Here is a 19,957-nt window from a genome sequence, read left to right on the forward strand (position 1 = left end):
AGTCCCTGCCTACTTGCACGACCCGTCCTAGGCGACGGCGTGCACCTGGGCGACAGTCCCTACGCTCAATATGTGCCCAACAGACAAACAGACAAGGGAACACAGAAGCTAAGGGAAAAGGGGCAGTTGCCCACGGCAACACCGTGAGCAACAAGAGTAGTGAACGAGCCGATTCAAACCAGGAGTGTACGAGGTACCAAACGCAGAGCAGGAGCGTAGTCAGTAAAGCCAGGGTCAATATGAAGCTGAGGTCAATAGTAATAGCTGGAACAGCAGAGCCAGGAAACAAGAGAGAATCACAGGCAAAGACAAGAAGCAAATGAAGGTATACATAGACCGAGGGCGGGAGCTAGAACCGTCTGGCCAGGCTGTGATAGGTTCTCCCACTCCTCAGCCTACCAGCCTGAGTGGTAGCAGATCGCTCTATTAGACCTAGGAGCAGATGCAGACTGATTAACCACGAGCGTCGACACAGAAGATGTGTTTGGCAGATCTTTTACAGTCGCTGACCGCCAGCATCTCTTACCCACCAGCGACTGCAGACCATTGAACTCTAGCTGGCATCTCCTCCCTCTGAGACGCCGGCGCAAATTACTATCCTCACTCTCTGATGCCCGTAGGGTGCGCGCACACGCTCGCTCCAGCTCTTAAAGGGCTACCGCGTGCACCAGGAAAATCTCCCCCAACTTATCCCAGTATACCAGGATCTATTTAAGGAGTTCTGCCCATTCATTCCTTGCCTGAGCAATGTTGTGTCTACCCATGTTTATCCTGAAAATGGTTCCTAAGCTGAATCCTGTATCCCATTTTCCGTATGCAGTAATTGTGTTTAGTTCCAGTGCCTAGTCAAGTGTCGAGTCGAGTTTACCTTCTGTGTCTGATGCTGTGCCATACCGAGTGTCCGAGATGTCTTCACCATCTGTGTCCGATACCCGTGCCATACCGAGTGTCCGAGACGTCTTCACCATATGTGTCTGTTACCCGTACCATACTGAGTGTCCAAGACGACTTCACCAGCTATGTCTGGTGTCCTAGCCAAGTCCAGTGTCCGAGACTACTGCACTACTCCAGTCCAGTTATCTAGTCAAATCCAGTGTCCAAGACGACTGCACTACTCCAGTCCGGTATCCTAGCCAAGTTCAGTGTCGAGACGACTGCACTATTCCAGTCAGGAGCCCTAGCCTCACGTCATTTATCCAGCACAGGCCACTTCCCACTGACTGTCTGGTATTTACACATTTTTTACCTACCAGGTACTTTTGCATAACTGACTCTCACAGACTCTGTTTGATCAGCATCTGCTCCAATATGGCGGTGTGGCACAGTGGATCCACATACCTGCAAGGCGTTACACAGTGGACAATAATTAACAGCACTCACTGACCCTATCTGGATACTATCCCACCTCAGGATAAGACAACAGCTTGGCAGCAGACCAAATGCACAGGAAAGGCATACAAACCAGTAGCACTACTGATCCCAGGATACACATAAAACCACAATTAAAAAAGTAGATCTCTCAGAGGACCAACAGTTCCCACAGTATAAACAAACCTAAAAAAGTCACCAACTACAATCTGGAAAGAGTTTAGCAGATGCCACAAACAATATAACCAGCACCTGAGTAATCCAGGCCCGAAGTTTATATAAGTCCAGGAAAAGTACTCTGCCCTGATTAACCAGACAAAGGTTAATGATGACCAAATCCAGACAGACCAAAGGCATTGTTTAGCAATGCCCAAACATAGAGATAACAGAAATCATTGATTAGCAGCAATCCTGTTGCTAATTGTAACAGAACCCCCTAGTAGGGCCAAGCAATAAATAGAAAAAACAAAACCGAAATTCAGCGCAGCTAATTGACGTAATCTTTTTTTCATAAAAAAAAATTCTGTTTGGTTATGTCCCGGTTTCAACTGTATCTGCTTCCTGAGGACGCAGATACAGTTTAACCCAGTGGTGGAGCAGGGAGACCTCAGTTCCCTTCCTCACCATTCACTATATAACACCAGTCGCGAGGGGCCTGGCGCAGACAGGCGTGATGCAGTGACATCATCGCACTTGTCTGTGCAAAGATACATTTAGCACAGACCGGAGGAGTCCTGCAGAGTGATCTCCTCCACTCATTGTCTTGACGGGTTAGGTGTGTATTTATTTTATTATTTTTATTAGGCACTATGGGGGCATTATACTTCGTGGGGGCAGGTGTAGGGACATTATACTGCATGGGGCAGCTCAAGTGGCATTATACTGTTTAAGGGTAGCTATGGGGGCATTATACTGTGTGTGAGGCACTACAGGTGCTTTATATTGTGTGGGGGCAGCTATGGGGCATTATACTGTGTGGGGCAGCTGTGGGCGATCATACTGCGTGGGAACACCTATGGGGGTATTATACTGTGTAAGTAGGCACTATGGGGGCATTATATTGTGTGGGGACAGCTATGGGAGCATTTTACTGTGTGGGGGTAGCTATAGGGGCATTACACTGGGTGTTGAGGGCAGTTATGAGGGCATTATAATGTGTGGAGGGCAGCTATAGGGGCATTATACTGTATGGGGGTAGCTATGGGAGCATTATAATGTGTGGGGGCAGTTGTGAGGCCTTATACTGTGTGGGGAGGCACTATAGGGGAATTGTGCTGTGTGGGAGGCACTATGGGGCATTATACTGTATGGGGACATTATACTGTGTGGGGGCAGTGTCAGGGGGTATATTAGATACAGCAGTGTACAACAGGCTCGAGGGAATGTACATTAATTCAATGGCATGGCATGCAAATAGGGGTGTGGCATGCAAATAGGGGAGTTACATGTAAAGGGGGCTAAATAATATATGTTCAATTACCGTATATGTCGGCGTATAAGACGACTGGGCGTATAAGACGACCCCCAACTTTTACCCTTAAAATATAGAATTTAAGATATACTTGCCATTTCGTGCAGGAGCGCTTCACTATGGACATCGGCGGCAGGACCCAGGACTCTCTGTCTCTTTGAACTCGCGCATGCGCAGATAGGCTGCTTCATCGCGCGAGATCGGAGAGGCAGGGAATGAGAGGAAAGGGAGATCTACGGAGGCTTACAGGATCTTACAGAGATGTTCCCTTGCGGCTAATACCGGCTTCCCTCAGATCCGTGGCGGATTCCGTGCATCCCGGGAGCCTGTGTACCGGACTGCAGGCTCACAAGGTAAGACACAACCTGTGTACAAGACAATATCCGGCATATAAGACGACCCCACACTTTTGACATTTTTTTAAGGGTGTAAAAAGTCGTCTTGTACGCCGATATATACGGTAATCATTATTTTGATTTAGGTCATAGTCGCCCAGCCCTAGCCCCTAGTCATTACTCTTTTTTCCTGTTGCGGTGAATGCCCTCAATGGAGGCAACTGCCTAAATGGCAATTACATAGGTGGCCTCTCTTACTCAAAATTGATAAATGTGTGGATGTAGAACGTAGAAGCTATATTGCTCCTGTATACTGTGGTAGTACAACCTCCAATTGGAGGCAGTTGCTTAAGTGGCAAGTGCATGAATAGTCTCCCTGATTTCAATTTGTTATTAACCCCTTAAGGACATGGACTAGTTTGCACGTTCTGGACGCAGCCCCATTTTTCAAATCTGACGTGTCACTTTATGTGGTAATAACTTTGGAATGCTTTTACCTATCCAAGGGTGATTCTGAGATTGTTTTCGCATGACACATTATACTTTAAGTTAGTGGTAAAATTCTGTCAATACATTCAGTATTTATTGTAAAAAACACCAAAATTTATCGAAAAACAGCAAAAATGTGCATTTTTCAAAATTTAAATGTATCTGCTTATAATACCACACAAAATAGATGCTAATTAACATTTCCCACATGTCTACTTTAGATTGGCATAGTTTTTTGTACATCCTTTTATTTTTCTAGGACGTTACGAGGCTTAGAACTTTAGCAGAAATTTCTCACATTTTCAAGAAAATTTCAAAAGGCTATTTTTACAGGGACGAGTTCAGGTTTTGAGGGGCCCATACAATGCAAACCTCCATAAATCACCCCATTTTAAAAACTGAACCCCTCAAAGTATTAAAAACAGCATTTAGAAAGTTTATTAACCCTTTAGGCGTTTCACAAGAATTACAGCAGAGTAGGGATGAAATTTACTAATTTCTTTTTTTTTTTTTTGCAGAAATTCATTTTTAATCATTTTTTTGCTGTAACACAGAACATTTTACCAGAAAAACACAACTCAATATTTATTGCCCGGATTCTGTCGTTTTTAGAAATATCCAAGATGTGGCGCTAGTGTACTAATTCACTGAAACACAGACCTCCAAAGCAAAAGAACACCTAGAGGATTTTGGGGCCTCCTTTTTATTAGAATAGCTCTTGTGATGCCAAAACAGTGGAAACACCCACAAAAAGACACCATTTGGCAAACTACACCCCTCAAGGAATTTATCAAGGGGTATGGTGGGCATTTTGACCCCACTTTTTTGTTGCTGAATTTAGTGGAATGAAGCCGTGAAAATGAAAATCTACATTTTTCCCAATAAAACAAAGACATTTTCTATTTTTACAATGCATAAAGGAGAAAAATTACCCCAACATTTGAAAAGCAATTTCTCCCGATTACGGCAATACCCCATATGTGGTGATAAACTACTGTTTCGACATACGGCAGGTCTCAGAAAGGAAGGAGAACCATTTGGCTTTTTGAGCTCAAGTTTTGCGGCAATGATTTTCGGGTGCCATGTCGCATTAGCAAAGCCCCTGAGGGACCAAATCAGTGGAAACCCCCCAAAAGGGACCCCATTTGGGAAAATACACCCCTCAAGGAATTTATTGAGGGGTATAGTGAGAATTTTGACCCCACAGGTTTTTTGCTGACTTTAGTGGAATTAAAAGGAGAGAAAAAAGCAAAACACGGCGCCACATAGTTCAGATTACCCACGGGTAAATATAAAGGAGAGCAAGGATTTACAGTATGCTCCCCTTAAGTGGTTGTGCAAAGACAGACACAACGCTGGTGAGGATGCAAAACGAATTCCAGCCTACGTAGCAGTTTGCACTGCAGTGGATGTGCTTGTGCAGACACACCCGAATTGTGTGCAGGTGTCAATGTGGAATCAAAAGAACAGCTGCTGCCATGGTCCAAATCGGTAAACAGAAGTTTACTGCCAGGTAGAGCAATAAATAATGAAAAATTAGGACCAATATACCGGCACTGCTGGACATAAAATAATTTAATAGAAGGCTACGCGTTTCGACGCAGGACATGCGTCTTCATCAGGCCATAAACATGCGGTAATAACATGACAACTTATATATACAACGACAGAAAAAAACATGTTACTGCTTTTATTATTTTGTAATGTTACATGAATTGTTGCTTTTTAAAGCTATTTGACTTATGTGATCTTTGCTCCCCGACCTTTCCCGCCCCCATTCCCCTCCCCTCTTTTTCATTGATTGTTTTTTTTCTGTCGTTGTATATATAAGTTGTCATGTTATTACCGCATGTTTATGTTCTGATGTCCTGCGTCAAAACGCGTAGCCTTCTATTAAATTCTTTTATGTCCAGCAGCGCCGGTATATTGGTCCTAATTTTTCATTATTTATTGCTCTCTAGTGGAATTAGGCCATGAAAATGAAAATCTACATTTTTTTCTAATAAAATGTCGAAATGTTTAATTTTTACAAAGCATAAAGGAGAAAAAGCACCCCAACATTTGAAAACCAATCTCTCCCGATTACGGATATATCCCATAAGTGGTCATAAACGGCTGTTTGGACACACGGCAGGGGTCAAAAGGGAAGGATCACCATTTGGAGCTCAAATTTATCTGGAATGGTTTTCGGGTGCCTTGTCACATTTGCAAAGTGCCTGCGGGACCAAAACAGTAGGAACCCCCCATAAAGTGGCCCCATTTTGGGAAACTACACTTCTTAAGGAATCTAGCTATGTGTATAGTAAGCATTTAGACCCCACTAGTCTTTTGTAGAATTTATTAGAATTAGGCTGTAAAAATGAATATCAACATTTTTTCCACTAAAAAGTTGAATTTTTTCATTTTTACAAGGGATAAAGAGGAAAAAGCACCCCAACATTTGTAAAGCAATTTCTCCAGAGTACTGCAATACCCCATATGTGGTCTTAAACTGCTGTTTGGACACACGGCAGGGCTCAGAATGGCAGCGCAATTTGGCATGCAGATTTTGCTGGATTGGTTTTTGAGTGCCATGTCACATTTGCAAAAACCTAAGGTACCAAAGTACAGTGGAAGCCCCCAAATATACCAATAGCGCCTCACTATAGCGGTTACCCGCCAAGCTTACATTGCCATCCACGCAGAATAAAGCATTGACGAAAGTGCCTGAGGAAGGTCATGGTATTGACCGAAACGTCACAGTGTCACTGGCTATAAATAAATTATTTGTTTGGATAAATAACTCCATATTGGTGTGCAAAGTACTTTTTCTCTATTGGATCGGGTTGGGCCCCTACTAATGCACCCACACCATTACCTAGTGCTATCCGAACCTTGTTACTAGTATATTCACTATCAGGACACAACAGTAACGTTAGTATTTCTGTATGTGGGTGCACATAGCGATATACTGTACACTACCGTTCAAAAGTTTGGGGTCACCTAGACAATTTTGTGTTTTCCATGAAAACTCAAACTTATATTTATCAAATGAGTTGCAAAATGACTAGAAAATATAGTCAAGACATTGACAAGGTTAGAAATAATGATTTTTATTTGAAATAATAACTTTCTCCTTCAAACTTTGCTTCGTCAAAGAATGCTCCATTTGCAGCAATTACAGCATTGCAGACCTTTGGAATTCTAGCTGTTAATTTGCTGAGGTAATCGGGAGAAATTTCACCCCATGCTTCCAGAAGCCCCTCCCACAAGTTGGATTGGCTTGATGGGCACTTCTTGCGTACCATACGGTCAAGCTGCTCCCACAACAGCTCTATGGGGTTGAGATCTGGTGACTGCGCTGGCCACTCCATTACAGATAGAATACCAGCTGCCTGCTTCTTCCCTAAATAGTTCTTTCATAATTTGGAGGTGTGCTTTGGGTCATTGTCCTGTTGTAGGATGAAATTGGCTCCAATCAAGCGCTGTCCACAGGGTATGGCATGGCATTGCAAAATGGAGTGATAGCCTTCCTTATTCAAAATCCCTTTTACCTTGTACAAATCTCCCACTTTACCAGCACCAAAGCCACCCCAGACCATCACATTACCTCTAACTAATTAACACTTTTTCCCAGTCTTCCTCTGTCCAATGTCTGTGTGCTTTTGCCCATATTAATCTTTTCCTTTTATTAGCCAGTCTCAGATATGGCTTTTTCTTTGCCACACTGCCCTGAAGGCCAGCATCCCAGAGTCGCCTCTTCACTGTAGACGTCGACACTGGCGTTTTGCGGGTACTATTTAATGAAGCTGCCAGTTGAGGACCTGTGAGGCGTCTATTTCTCAAACTAGAGACTCTAATGTACTTGTCTTGTTGCTCAGTTGTGCAGCGGGGCCTCCCACTTCTCTTTCTGCTCTGGTTAGAGCCTGTTTGTGCTGTCCTCTGAAGGGAGTAGTACACACCGTTGCAGGAAATCTTCAGTTTCTCGCATGGAATAGCCTTCATTTCTAAGAACAAGAATAGACTGTCGAGTTTTACATGAAAGCTCTCTTTTTCTAGCCATTTTGAGAGTTTAATCAAACCCACAAATGTAATGCTCCAGATTCTCACCTAGCTCAAAGGAAGGTCAGTTTTATAGCTCCTCTAAACAGCAAAACGGTTTACAGCGGTGCTAACATAATTGCACAAGGGTTTTCAAGTGTTTTCTAATCATCCATTAGCCTTCTAACACATTTAGCAAACGCAATGTACCATTAGAACACCGGCGTGATGGTTGCTGGAAATGGGCCTCAATACACCTATGTAGATATTGCATTAAAAACCAGACGTTTGCAGCTAGAATAGTCATTTAGCACATTAACAATGTATAGATTGTATTTCTGATTAATTTAATGTTATCTTCATTGAAAAAAACTGTTCTTTTCTTGCAAAAATAAGGTAATTTCTAAGTGACCCTAAACTTTTGAAGGATAGTGTAGTTATATCGCTATGTGGTGTGTAAATGCATGGAGAGAAGTGTATGACGCTGATTGGTCACTGATTGGTCAGCCTCATACACTCCTCTGTACAATGCCCACTTGGCCAAAAAGTAAAACACGCCCAGTTGTCCATTAAGAAACTCATTAGCATAAAGCTAATATAGGTCATAACTCCGTCAAAAATGATATTTTTTCTAAATAAAAAACACTGCTGTAATCTACATTACAGCGCCGATCATATTATATAGAAGATAGGCCACTTATAATGTGGTGACAGAGCCTCTTTAAATATTTTCAGTACAACATCAAAAAGAGCAAAAATCATGTAGTACTGCAATGTACTCAATGGTACAGCAGAGGGAGCTCTTGGACTTTTAAAAGGGGATATATGTATTGTATAAACAGGCAAGAACATTAGAATGACCATCAATCACATAACTCTTTAGCACTTTTATAATGATTTGTCAGGCACATACAATTTGTTAAGCTGTAATATGTTTTGTTTTAGAAGTCTAATTTATTTGCTTAAAAAATAAAGCAAAAAAAAACAAACAATAAATTGACAACACAAAACAGCATTGTACACAGGTATACCAATATGGGTTTATTGGCAGAAAGTTGGCAATGGAAAAAAAAATGTAAAAAAGTCTGTTTATATAGGAGAATTTTTAGTTTTGTTATTTTATTTTTTTAGGTTGTCCAATTTTAAAAATGGGTAAAAGACCCGAATTTTTTTTTATCCACAGAGATGTGGTAGATTCGGAAGCAGTACTTCATGCCGAGTCCGGGTTTGGATGGACAAGTGTCGCACTTATATTTGGTATCCTTTCAGATACCCCTTTTTGTGCAGACACAGCCCCTTTTTTGTGCCCTGTGTTTTTCCCCCTCGTCTCCAAGCTAAAGAAATGTGATCATTTATATAGTTATATAGAGTTATATAATGCCATCTGGAAAAGCTACACTGCCAATTTCTTGAACTAGATTTTGCTTTTCCTCATGGCGCTATATGGTTTTAAAACCTATTCATTCAGATTAACCCCCCATGAATTTATTATACGCCTGTACGCACAAATGTCTGTGGACCAGCAGGATCTCACTTTGCGACTTTAGTGAGACCCATGTTAAAGGAACAGTGTTACCACAAATTTTTTTTTAATATGTTAAAGATGTTAGTGCTTTATTAAAAACGTTTGGATTAATTTGTGTGTTACTTTTTCTTATTTTTACACTTTTTCTTCCCTATGGGGGCTGCCATTTTTAACGATTAACGACACATACAGACATGGAATACGGCAGCTCCAGTCCCATAGGGACTGCGAACGGAGCCCGTTCCATCCACTTCTGTGTACGCCGTCTGTGTGGGAACGGCGCATGCGCCGCTCCCACACAGTCCAATTTGAAATGCGCGCCGTCCGGCGCCATTTTCCTGTGGACCGGAAGTCGCGGCCGGACAGTAAGATTACTACTTCCGGTCGCGGCTTCCGGACTTGTGCACTTGGACCAGCGGCAGCAGACGGAGCGGACGGGCCGGAGGGAGCCGCGGCGGCAGGAGCAGGTAAGAGATTTCTATGTATGTTCGTGTTTGTGTGTGTTTACTACTGTATGTAAACCTACTACACTGTGTGTTAGCTCAAAAAATGGCCGTTCAATCCCCTCGTTTATCCCGGCACTAGCCAGGATAAAGGAGGGGGGGATGCTGAGAGCTCACTAGAGCGAGGGCTTTTTACCCAATTTTGCAGCATAAAGCAATGTGGTTGCTTTACCACATGCAATGCTGCAATTTTGGGAATGGCTCCATCTAGTGACCAGCAATGGGAAATATTATAAATTAGAATCCAATTGAATCCAATTTATAATATTTCCTGACTCGTGAAAAAAAAAAAAAAAAAATAGAACAATGTTTAATCACCTATACACTAATTGTTTAACTAAAAAAAAAAAAACATGTTTTGCTGGCAACACATTCCCTTTAAGGACTAATCCCCAATATTTCTGAATTTCTGCACAATGGGTCAGTTGCCAGCGATTGGGCTGGGCATAAAAGGAGTTGGGGCGTTCAGAAATAAAATGCTGGGCATAAATGTTGGTTTGGTCTGCATCAAATTGTCTGTAAAGAACAATTTGAAAAAGGCCATTACAGGCAGCCCCTCCATCTGCACGTGAATCCCTGCCGCAGCACTAAATTCTGGGATTTGGGGGGTGTAATGGGTTGGGGATAACCAATCAATGCTGGCAGTACCAGGGTCAGGCACAATGGCAGTTCCGGGGTCAGGCAACCCCTCTGCAACTACAAGGAGGTTCCTCACTGTCAGTGGAGGAGGAGGACGAAAGAATGTACTCCGTTTCCTCATCACTCGCTGAGTCTGTATAAGAAGCGACCATGGCTTACGCCTCTTCAGCGGTGTAACGTCGTCTCGCTACCATTTTATAAATGTGTGTGTATATATATGTAGTATATATACACATGTAGCTCTGTGAGCTGTAACAAACAGTTGTATAACAAATATATATATATTTTTTTACGTAAAACACTAAAAACACTAACGCTTGCTAACGCTAACACTGAGACACTAAGTTTTTTGTAAAAAAATTCACATAAAACATTAACATTGACAAACACGATTCTTTTTTATAACACTTACTACACTTACTAACTGACACTTACGGAAGCTGACTGACTAAGTGACGTGACGCAGATTGACGCTAACTGACAAGTAACGCGACTGACAGTGACGGATTGACGCTGATTAACTGACACAACGGATTGACGCTGACTGACAACTGACGTGACATATTGACGTAGACGAGCTAGACAGCTACCTAACAACTAAATCTAATTATTATTTTTAGTGAATTATGATTACTTTTTTCACTTGTGAGGGGCACACAAAACGTCACAGGCTCTGATCACTATAACTTCTATTCACCCACTAAGAGATCAGAGCCTGGATTTGTTATTTTTCACCCGTCCTGGGTGAAAATGCACTGCGATTGGTGGGTCTGAACAGACCCACCAATCACAGCAATCTCCGGCAATGGTCTACAGCTATTGGTCCATTGAGGTCACATGGGGCAAGGGGACGACTGTAGTTACCGTTAACTACAAGTACCGGGAATGATTTTAAACAGTTGTGACTTAACTACAGAATGACTTAACTACAAGTACCGGGAATGATTTTAAACAGTTTTAAACTTAGATACAATGTGGTTGGTGGATCTGTACAAATCCACCGATCACATCGATCGCCGACATTGCACCGCTATTATAGGACCATTGCCAGTGACTGGGGAGTGTTAGCTCTCAGGGACAGCTGCTCTTCTGGTTCCCGGTGCACACGGTCACTCACAGTGTGCACCGGGAAAGTCTCAATAACTGTGCGTCCTGGTGAGCATGTTGATCGCAAAGTTATTATTTCGGCTATTATTATTTTTGTCCCTAAACATTGCATTTGTCTGTTCATATAACTATGTTGTGCTAACAAAGCATATCACCAGCAAATGTGTCAGTCCGTAGCGTTAAGAACAGCATCTCACTTTGATATATAGTAAGCTAGAGTGGGAAAATGTTAAAAAATATATGAAACTGCTTTGAAGTGAAAATACAGGCTGGACCCGGCAGAATGCCCTAGGGGGAGGCCAACATGATCAGGGAAGTAGGGAGGGAAGGAGTTAAGGGAGTTAGGAGGGGTGGTTAGGAGGTAGTGGGGGCTGGAGGTTAGTGGGGTGAGGCTAGGACACTTAAGGGAGGCAGAGAGGAAGGATGCCACCATTACACCTAGGAGCACAGGAAAGCTTGTCCTGTACTGCTTTAAAAACATGGATGTACTACTCACTCAGCTACGGGCGGCAGTGGCAGAACGAGGCATGGCTTGGCTGGCGGAGGGGCTGGGGCTTTCCGGCCCGCTGTCGGCGGCTTCGAGCTCGGCAGTGAAAGGACGAGGCGAGGAGCAAGTGGAGCCTTCTGGTCCAGCGGCAGGAGCAGAGGAAGTGTCGGTGCTTGGATCCGGGGCGCAGGCGGTGACGTCATCTCCTCCCCGGCGGCGGTCCCGTCGCACGAGGCTTCCAGAGAGTTTGAGTCCGGAAGTCATGCCGCGAGCCAGGCACAGGATAAGGAGCCCCACGAGGGACCCTCCAGGCCGGACCCCTCGCTCGGCTGCCAGGAGCAGGACGGCGGTTGTGTGGGTGCGCCGTTATGGGGCGGGGGCTTTAATGGCGAAAACGGATATTGAGTCAGCTTTTCGCCTCCTCCCTGTGCATCCTGATAGAATACGACTGGTAGGGTGTTATTGGGACAGGGCTTATATTGTGGATCGCTGCCTCCCTATGGGGTGTTCGATTTCCTGTGCCTATTTTGAGGCTTTTAGTTCCTTCCTGGAGTGGGTGGTTTGCGATGTGGCGGGGGACTCGTCGGTGATACATTACCTAGACGATTTCCTGTGTGTTGGTCCGGCCGGTTCTTCGGTTTGTTCTACTTTGCTGAGCACGATGGAGTGGGTGGCAAAGAGGTTCGGTGTGCCTTTTGGCCCTGGACAAAACAGAGGGGCCTAGCTCCTATCTGGTCTTTTTAGGAATCACCATTGATTCTGTGAGGATGGAGTGTCGGCTCCTGGAGGATAAATTGGAGGCTTTGCGGGCGGAGGTGGATCGTGCTAGGCACTTGCGGAAGATCTCATTGCGCGCATTGCAGTCCTTGTTGGGAAAGCTCAATTTTGCTTGTAGGATCATGCCCATAGGTCAGATTTTTAGCAGGCGGCTGTCGGGAGCAACGGCCGGGGTGTCGGCCCCGCATCATTTTATTCGTCTGAATAAAGAGCATAGGGCAGATTTGGCAGTTTGGTTTGAGTTTTTACATTGTTATAATGGGAAGTCCTGCATCATGTCCTCGGTGGTTGATAGCGTGGAGTGGGAGTTGTTTACAGATGCTGCGGGGGGCGTGGGGCTTACTGCAAGGGACAGTGGTGCGCGGCGCGGTGGCCGGAGAAGTGGGTGGAGTTGGGTTTGGTGAAGAACCTTGCTTTCCTTGAGCTATTTCCCATAGTGGTGGCGGTGGAAATTTGGAGTGAGAGGTTTCGGGACAGCAAGGTCCGTTTCCATTGTGACAACTTGGGGGTGGTGGGGGCTATTAATAATGTGTCAGCTTGGTCCCCCCCGTTCGTCCGGCTTTTGAGACACTTAGTTTTACGTTGCCTGTCATTGAACGCTTGGGTTGGTGCGGTTCATGTGCCGGGGGTCCAGAATGACATCGCAGATTCTCTTTCTCGATTGCAGTGGGACCGGTTCCGAATGGTGGCTCCAGACGCGGAGGAGGAAGGGATCTCTTGCCCGGAGTGGCTGTGGGGGCTGGGTTACGAGCCGCAGGAGGATTGATTCAGGCCTCGCTTGCTTCGGGGACTTGGGCTGCTTATGATTCTGCATGGCGGGAGTGGGAAAGTTGGCTGGCAGTTCTGGATGGGGTAAGGACGGATGGCGATCGGGTGGTTGCGTTGTTGGTTTTTCTGGGACCGGTCTCTATTTATATAGTTGGTCGGTGTCCAAGGTTAGTAGTTTTGTGGTAGCCCTGGCTTTTGGTTTTAAGCTTCGGGGGTACCGGGGTACCAGGACGTTACAAAATGTTTTTTGGTCGGCCAGGCCCTGAAGGGTTATAGGAAGGGGAGAATGTCGCCGGATCGTCGGAGGCGGTGTCCTGGGGGAGGAGGTGGTGAAGCGGATAGGTCTATGGCATTCCCGCCATTTCCAGTTGTACGTGCGCCCTCAGTTTTTATGATAATTTCGTGTAAAGTCTTAATCCCTTCTCCCTCCCTCTATTTTTCTCTACTCCTCACTGTTCGCGCACATCCGTGCATAGCTTTGTTTTAATCGGTTTGGTTTTTTATTTTTCCAGGTCCCGCGGGCCGATTGGTGTGGATCATCGGGCATTCGTACGTTCATTGGGGGGCGGAGCGGGCTGATGTTCGTCCGGACGGGCGGCAGTTGGGTTTTCGGCTGGAGGGGGTAGTTGTGCGGTGGCTGGGGAGTAGAGGGATGGTGTGGAGTCTGGTGTTGCCTGACGTGCATAGGTTTGCGCAGATGGACAGAGCCCCGGATGTCTTGGTTTTGCACGTTGGCTCAGGTTGTGGTCCAGTTTCCCGGGGTTAAGGTGGTGTGGTCAGAGATTGTCCCACGTAAGGTTTGGCGGAATGCCGGGTCAGTGGCGCGGTTAAATAAAGCCCGAGTGAAGGTTAATCGGTCAGTTTCGTGGTAAGAAACAGGGGGGGTCTTCGTGTGTCATTACGACTTCAAGGATGGCCTGGGTAATTATTGGCTAGGTGATGGTGTGCATCTGACGGCCGTGGGGATTGACCTGTGGACTCTGCGCTTGCAGGAAGGAGTCGAAAGGGCCCTCTTGTTGTGTGGGGGCTCGCATACATAAAGGTGTCTAAGTATGTTCGTGTGGCGGATTGGGGGTCCTTGGAGTTGGTGGTAAATTACTGTGGCGGGGGGGATTCATTGAGGGTATAGTCCCTCTCCAATTTATTATGGTTGGTAGTCTGGTCAATTTGGGCTCCTGCTGGGTCGTGTCCCGGGGAGTGGTTGCGGTTTAGGACAGCCAACTGCAGGTATAACGGTGCCCCTGAGCCAGTAGGGTGACGGCTGGGAGTAAAATACGATGCAGGTGGGCTGTTTGGTAACAGACTTTTGTAGCTCCAAGGACTCCCCTTCCATTGTTATTATTATTCGCAAATTGTTGTTCATTATGTTTGTTTGTAAATAAAATGGCTGCTGTGGCCAAATTTATCCAACCCAAGTGTCCGAGTTTTATTATAGGGACGGGGGTTTGGTAAAGGGTATGGCCAATAATGGGGGGAAGGGGAGTGGGTGAAGTAACATGACCCCGGTAGGAGTGTACGCACTCTACAGTCCCCTGATCAAGTACAGGCCGGACCCGGCAGAATGCCCTAGGGGGAGGCCACCATGATCAGGGAAGTAGGCAGGAAAGGCGTTAAGGGAGTTAGGAGGGGTGGTTAGGAGGTAGTGGGGGCGGAGGTTAGTGGGGCGAGGCTAGGACACTTGAAGAGGCTCTGTCACCACATTATAAGTGCCCTATCTCCTACATAATCTGGTCAGCGCTGTTATGTAGATAACAGCAGTGGTTTTTATTTTGAAAAACGATCATTTTTGAGCAAGTTATGAGCAATTTTAGATTTAGTTTCTTAAAGACCAACTGGGCGTGTTTTTACTTTTAACCAAGTGGGCGTTGTAAAGAAGTGAATGAGGCCGACCAATCAGTGACCAATCAGTGTCATACACTTCTCATTGTTCCAGCCCAGCATGATCCATAGCAGAGTGTGATTGTGCAGTGAAAGTAGCTGGGCTGAAACAATGAGAAAGGTTTGGGGAATTTTGCTGGGAAAGTGTTGTCCTGGTATAATACGGGCACCGTCGGATATGTTTCCAGCGGATATGTTTGGGCCCTCCCCTTCCTGTTTCCCTGAGTTTAGGGCCTTGATAAATCGCCTCTTTAAAAAGAAGAAATGTTCCCCTCAGACCTGCACAACTGCATAATTTTCTTTCCTTACTTATTGGAGCCTTAACTAATTTTATTTTTTCATAGACATAGCGGTATGAGGGCTGTTTTTGTTGCGGGACGAGCTGTAGTTATTATTGGTACCATTTTGGGGTACATGCGACTTTTTGATCACTTTTTATCCTATTTTCTGGGAGGCAAAGTGACCAAAATACTGCAATTTTGGCATCGTTTTTTAGGGTTTTTTGTACAACGTTCACCATGCGTTATAAATTACATGTTAACTTTATTCTGCGAGTCAGTCCGATTCCAGCGATACCTAATGACACTTTTTTATGTTTTACAACTTTTTGCACAATAAAATGACTTCTGTAAAAAGTATGTATTTTTTCTGTCGCCAAGGTGTGAGAACCATAACTTTTAAACTTTTTCGTCGACGGAGCTGTATGAGGGCTTGTTTTTTGCGAGACGAGCTATCGTTTTTATAGGTACCATTTTTGGATACATGCGACTTTTTGATCACTTTTTATTCCAATATTTGTAGGGCAAAGTGACCAAAAAATAGAAATTCTGGTATCGTTTTTGACGGGTTTTTTTTACGCTGTTCGCCGCGTGCAATAAATAATATATTTTTATAGCTCAGGCCGTTATGGTCGCGGCGATATCAAATACGTATTGATTATTATTTTTTTTCACTAATAATGGACTTAATAATGGAAAAGAGCGATTGTCTTTTATTTTATTACTTCAAACTTTTATTATATTTTCAAACTTTTTTTTTTTTCACTTTTTTTTTACACTTTTTCAAGTCCCACTAAGGGACTTGAAGGTCCAATTGTCTGGTTTTTTTTTTCTAATACATTGCACTACCTACGTAGTGCAATGTATTCGATCTGTCAGTTATTCACTGACAGCGAACCGATTAGGCCATTCCGTAATGGCAGAGCAGGAGGCCATTGCGTCTCCTGTTGCCATAGCAGCAGTCGCCAGTCCTGATTGCCTGTCTGGGCTGGCGATCTGCTAGCGATCGCTTTTGATCGCTGCATCGAAGGGGTTAATGGCAGGGATCGGAGCTATCTTCGGTTCCTGCCATTACAGGTGGATGTCAGCTGACATCCATCGCTGATGACTCTGGCTCAGCTCCTGAGCCGGTGCCATCTTGCCGGCGGCTACGGAAGCCGTTCAGGCACCGCCGCCAGGCGGGTCCTGAACGGCTTCCGTGCTAGGCATACCGGGAGGCCAGTATTAGGCCTCCGGTTGCCATTGCAGCCACCGCAACTCCGGCAATTTCATTGCTGGGGTTCCGATGAGCTGCAAACAACTTAAATGCATATCACGTTTGAGCGCTGCATTTAAGGGGTTAATTGCGGGGATCGAAGCGAATTTCGGTCCCCGCCATTACAGCCGGATGTCAGCTGTAAGATACCGCTGAGATCCGGCGATGATGACACCGGCTCAGCTTCTGAGCTGGGTCCCAGCATTTGTCGTATGGGGAAGCACTAGCGGGAAGCTTTCCATGCCGTGTCCATACGGAAAATGTCGGTAAGGGGTTAAACAAATACGGCTGGGTTCCCACGTAGTGTAAACGCTGCAGAATTTCTGCAACTGAATTCTGTGCGGAAATTCCGAAGCATTTACAGTAGCAGCAAAGTGAATGAGATTTAGAAAATCTCATGCCCATGTTGCAGTAAAAAAATGCACAAAAGTTGTGCGGAATGTGTTCTGTAGTATATTTTTCAATTCCGCACCATGTCAATTTATGCTGCGTGTTCTGTGCGGAGATGCTGCATGTTTGGAGCATAGACTTCAATGGGGAGCAGAAATTCTGCAACAGAATTATGTTGTTGCGGTTTTTACAGCGTTTACACAGCGGAAACGCAGTAAAAACCGCTGGAAATCTGCAGGGGCACATATACTTTGCTATAATCAATATTTAACATTAAATCCGCAGGTAAAACCACTGTGGAAAAACGCACTATTTGGTGCGGATTTCAGTGACAGATTTACCAGCGGTTTTCTAGAGATTCTGCTGCAGATGAGACAAACCACGATAATAAAAAAATAAAAACAAATAAATTAAATAAAAAATACACTTTAGCCCTGACCTAATTACCCCAAAATAGACATGACTTATATACAAATTTACGGTAGACAATGACGATCTACTTTAATAATAAAAAGTCTACTTTAGGGTAACACCAAATTATTACTAGGAACGGGGCAAGGTAAGTAGAAATGTTGATTTTATGTGGGGGCTGTGTGCCACTGTATAAAAGGGGGGAGCTGTGTGCCCGTATAAACAAGGGGGAGGGAGCTGTGTGACACTATATACAAGGGTAGGGGGAGTTGTGTGGCACTACCTGAAACAGGGTGGGGATATCGCTGTGTGGCACTATGTACAAGTGGACGGGGGCGCTGTGTGGCACTATATACAAGGGGAGGGGGAGCTGTGTGATACTATATACAATGGGAGGAGGGAGAAGCTGTGTGGTACTACCTGAAAGAGTGGGGGGATATCGCTGTGTGGCACTATGTACAAAGGGAGGGGGAGCTGCGTGGCGCTATATACAAAGTGAGAGGGGAGCTGTGTGACACTATATACAAGGAGGAGAGCTGTGTGACACTATATACAAGGGGAGGGGGAGCAGTGTGACACTATACAAAGGGGGGCTGTGTGGCACTATATACAAAGGGGGACTGTGTGGCACTATATACAAAGGGGAGGCTGTGTGGCACTATATACAAAAGGGGGCTGTGTGGCACTATATACAAGAAGGAGGCTACGTGGCGCTATCTATAAAGGGGGGACTGTGTGGCACTATCAACTAAGGGGGAGTTATATGGCACAATATACAAGGGGGAGGTATTTGTGGTGCTATCTACAGGGGATGCAGTGGCACTATATACACGGGACACAAAGGCGTATAATTACTGAGGGGGCACAAACGGGGCACGTTTACCGAGGGGGCACTTTTATTGTGTCGTGCACTGAGGAATCATTATTGCCATCTGGAGCATGTGGATACGAGTTTGTTTAGAGGATGGGGTATAGGTGTGGAGGATGCTGCAAAAGCGAGAAACCAACATGTCTGTGTGTCAAATTCTGCAGAGACGAGTTGTGGCTGGGATAATCAACACAGTTGTCTGGGCCGGATGGAGAAAAAAAAAGGGAAAGTAAACATCACCTGTTAGTCACTAGACATAAATTTGCTATAATCAGTTATATGGTCTGCAGAGCTCCTGTGTATAGCTGGCATCTACCACTATATGAGCATCCCTAGGTCTGTCACAACTTACTAACTCTCCTACACATGAGGACGGGCATTCACTTGACCTGGTCTTCTTCCGTCTCTGCTCAGTTTCTGACTTTATTAACTCTCCTCTCCCGCTTTCTGACCACAACCTTCTTTCCTTTACTATCAAATATTCTCTGCCTCCTCAGGTCATGCCTACGTATCAGACATACAGAATTCTACAGTACATGCTATTAACACTCAGAAAACTCATAGACAGTCTACAGTCCTCATTGTCCCCTATCTCTTCCTTCTCCTGTCCCAATCTGGCTGCCAAACTTTACAATAAGGCTGGATTCACATGAGCATGTTCGGTCCGTAAAGGACGGAACGTATTTTGGCCGCAAGTCCCGGACCGAACACACTGAAGGGAGCCGGGCTCCTAGCATCATAGTTATGTTTTTAAAAAACGGCACATCGGAACAGAACAACGTTTTTCCCATTGAAATCAATGGGAAGATGTTTGGAGGCGTTCAGCGTTTTACGGCCCGAAAAACTGCCGAAAATAAGCCGTCTGAACATACCCTAAGGCTGGGTTCGCACGACCTATTTTCAGACGTAAACGAGGCGTATTATGCCTTGTTTTACGTCTGAAAATAGGGCTCCAATACGTCGGCAAACATCTGCCCATTCATTTGAATGGGTTTGCCAACGTACTGTGCCGACGAGCTGTCATTTACAGCTGTCAAACGACGACGCGTAAATTGACTGCCTCGGCAAAGAAGTGCAGGACACTTCTTTGCAACGTAATTTGAGCCGTTCTTCATTGCATTCAATGAAGAGCAGCTCAAGATTACGGGCGTCAAAGACGCCTCGCATAATGCGAGGAGGAGCTTTTACGTCTGAAACGACGCAGCTGTTTTCTCCTGAAAACAGTCTGTCTTTTCAGACGTAAAAGTCAGTTCTCGTGTGCACATACCCTTAGGGTTTCAGAACCACACTCTGTTTATCCCACATTCAAGCCCTATGGCTGTCCTTTATGACACAGAAAAGATTCAGAAGTGTCAGGATTCTGAATAAACATCACGTTCAGGCTGGTA

Source organism: Rhinoderma darwinii, chromosome 11 (assembly GCF_050947455.1).
Source record: "Rhinoderma darwinii isolate aRhiDar2 chromosome 11, aRhiDar2.hap1, whole genome shotgun sequence".
Taxonomy (NCBI): domain Eukaryota; kingdom Metazoa; phylum Chordata; class Amphibia; order Anura; family Rhinodermatidae; genus Rhinoderma; species Rhinoderma darwinii.